This window comes from Camellia sinensis, chromosome 1 (assembly GCF_055761805.1).
Source record: "Camellia sinensis isolate YWXY chromosome 1, ASM5576180v1, whole genome shotgun sequence".
In the NCBI taxonomy this organism is placed as follows: domain Eukaryota; kingdom Viridiplantae; phylum Streptophyta; class Magnoliopsida; order Ericales; family Theaceae; genus Camellia; species Camellia sinensis.
Genome location: NC_138961.1, coordinates 70,869,151 through 70,872,941, shown reverse-complemented (window position 1 = coordinate 70,872,941; position 3,791 = coordinate 70,869,151).

Sequence of the window (3,791 nt, the reverse complement as noted above, 5' to 3'; positions counted from 1 at the left end):
TTTCTACAAAGTTTCGAGGCTCTCATTTTCAAAATTCAAGTGTTATAATTTTTCAGTAGACTGAGCAAGGGGTGTAGTGGGAATGAATGGAATGGATGGAATCCTCTGAAATACTAGTTTTTCTCCTTTCAAATCATGTTAGTTTTATCCTATTGATTTAACAGTATATTTTTCACCGGGTCATGTAACAATTTATAGCCGGTTGAAAAATGTAGTGGACCGGATGAATAGTGGTACGATTGGCTGAATCATCTAGGTACAGGGTGTTTTTGGGAATTTTGACTTTCTTTTGCAAATTTTCCACTAGTATCTTAGCCAAAATTCACTAGAAAACACTTTCCAATTTTCATCATCGAGTGTCTACAAGGTGCTATTTCATGGACATCTAAAAAACAAACTTGTATATCCCATTCGATTATGGATTCTGAATTTATAGCATTAACAGCAATAGGAAAAATGTCTAATTGGATTAGAAACTTGCTTTTGAATATCAAGTTATGGCCTAATCCAATGCCTTCAATTTCTATTCATTGAGGTAGTGAAGCTACCTTGTCACGAGCATATAGTAGCACTTACAATGGTAAGTATAGACACATAGGTCATGTTTGTTCAGGATGAGTGGCCGGAGTGGATTAGGTTGGTCGTAGGCTTTACACACAACATGTTTGGTTGTGAAATAAGGGGAATGATTGATACTCCAACCGGATTACTAAACACATTCAGTAAGTGGATTAGGTTTAGAATTTTTTATATTTGTTTTAGAATTTTTTTAATATATAAATATGTTTACATCTTAGCCACGGGTGCAAAGGTCTCCTGATAGTCAATGTCATACGTCTGAGTGAACCCTTTTGCCACAAGTCTAGCCTTATAACGCTCAATAGAACCATCCGCTTTATGTTTCATAGTATACACCCATTTGCATTCCACAAGTCATTTGCCCTTAGGTAACTCAGTCAATTCCCAAGTACCATTATTCCTAAGTGCTTTCATTTCCTCAATCATGGCAAGTTTCCACTCAGAGGTACCAAGAAGTTCCTTCAAGTTTTTTTTCACAATAGTTGAATGCACACAGATAAAGAGTTTTTTGTCATAATAGTGTCATTAGTTGGGGTCACCCCTTCTTTGACATAGCTGCAAGCCTAGTGTACATCCTTGCCATAGACCGGTATCCTCGGATATCGCCAAAGCGCAGAAGATTTCCTGAATCACAATTCAGTGGACTATCAAGTTCTGGATAGGCCATTAAAGCAATTATAGCCCTACAAACCGACTAGTGTCCAAGCAGGACTCCATGCATTCTTCAGGATATCAAGGCAAATCCCTCCTGTCTTAAAATGCACATTTGGGCGAAATATTTTGGTTAAGAACGAGACTTGAGGAGGTTGTAGAGGATACTGCTCGGGGACAGAGAAAGCGAGCTGGAAAACACCGCCCTCGAAAGGAGTTTCTGATGGTCCCTTGATAAGAGCAATCCATTTAAATATATTGGCTTGGGGAAAGTAAAGCTACTATTTTGGTAATCAATCGTCTCCCACTTACCAATTGGTTTGGAGAAAGTTGCACCATCAATGGTAATCGTCGGTTCGGTCCACCCATACATGACAGATTGCTAAACTTTTTCATCAATAAATTTTAAAAACGATCTCATCCGAGCTTTCTAAAAAGAATAATTGGATCCGTCAAGTAGGGGTGGTCGAACCATAGAATTTCCCTCACGAATTGAATCCATTATCACAAATCAAACAAGATCTCGCTCTAATAGTTTTTTTTTTTTATAAAAAAATAGAGTGACCGGCTTTGATACCAATTAAAAAATCTAGAAATCCCCTAGATATTGATTTGTGATTATATATCAATTTTAAGCAGTAAATAACAATCCCAATCAAACAATCAAGACAAATCGACATAACGATTTTAACATGGAAAAACTCTAATTGTGATTAAAAAAAAAACCACAGGCCAAAGCCACAAAACAATCCACTAAAAGACAAAAGGAATTATACAAGTGTACTCTCAATTGCCTAGCGAATCCACGCCCGAATTAAACTTACCCCTACATGCCTCTTCCACCACGATCTTCACCTCGGAATTGTCTTACCCAATATTGAATCCACAACGTCAATGTCGAATCCACGACGATGAGCCACTCCAGAATCCACAAAAGCTTTAGGCTCAGATTCTACGAAATCCACCGAAGAGCAACTCTCTCTTTTTTTAATAAACCAAACTAAACAAACCCTTTGATCCAGTTCACTCAATTCATGATTAAACTCTCACAGATATCAAAGGAAACAAGCAAAGAAGCTCCAAATGAAAACCCTAATACCCAAGAAGAAGATTTGGAAGTCGTACCCTAAAATCGGACTAAAACACATATTTATAGAAAACAGATCCGCGAGCTCCGCTCTAGCGCAAGAATGGCTGCTCGAGCGGTAAAAAATAACTCCCAGTACTTTTACAGGCGAGTGAAATTTTTGAAAGGTCGCGATCTCTGCTCGAGCGCAAGAATGGCCGCTCGAGCAGACAAACAGCTCGATCCCCGACATAGTCAGCGAAGTAGCAAACATGATAGGATTAAGGTCACAAACTCCTCTACATAGGCACAATTTGGGTTGGATTCAAATCTAAAACTCATAGTCTCACTGAAATAAAAGATCAAATACAATTACAATTGAAAGGAGTTTTGTCAAACAGGATCACCAAGAATAAAAACTTAACAATCTTATATAACAATAATTTAACAATCTTATCACTAATCATTTCTCCTACTATCACAAAAACAAACACACTTTTGCTTAATCCTCTCACTAACAATTCTCACATTAACAATCTCTTCACTAACCATCCCCTTACTAACAATCCCATCCAACCTAATGCGCCAAACAAATGTGGCCATAAGCCTAAGACATGACTTTATAAGGAAATTGATACAAGATGGAGTTATCACAATTCAATATGTAAAGTCAAGTAAGAACTTGGTTGTCCTCTTTACAAAGGGTTTGCCTAGAGAGTTATTAAAGGGGACCGAAGTTGAGATGGGGCTAAAACATTTTCTAATGATCACCAATGACAGTAACCTAACCCAAAACTAGAAAACCTCTAGTCAAGGGTTTAATGGGTAAAAACAAGTTATTGATAAGTGGTCTGTGAACACTGGTTGATTATATGCACTCACCTCAATAAATGAAAAGGATCAGTGCCGTCCATTACATAAAAGAGGGTTGAATTACATTCTTAATGAAGTTTTAAGTGTCTAGTAATGGAGGCGTAACTGGAACTGCACCTATGTGAACGTAGAAGTGGTGCTGCTTCTCACGAGAGTCTAGGTTTACTCTTTGGATCGTTCATGAAACCAAGAGTTAGCACATGGCCATTTACGTGCTAAAGTGAAATTTTGAAATCCTTGAAAATAGAATTTTGTTATGTGTACTGTATATTCGGTTTTATTCCTTAAGGAGTACTTGGTTTAACTGCTAGTATACCAATGACTTTTTAGAATTTTGATGTATTTGTACTAATTGGAGGTTTAAGTTGTACAACACCTTCTTGTAATCATAATGAAATTTTTTTTATTTTGAATGTAAGATGTTTTATTTATTTAATTAATTTTATTATACTACCAAAGTGGAGTATTGTTGAGACATGTTTGATAGCATAATAGTTTTTGTGCATTTTGAGTTTGATTAATTTTTTTGAATCGGTCTAGATTAAACAATTATAAATGGAGGGTTCAAATTAAAGTTGCCAATAGATGTGTTAGTTACAAACTAAAAGGTACCTATTGGTAT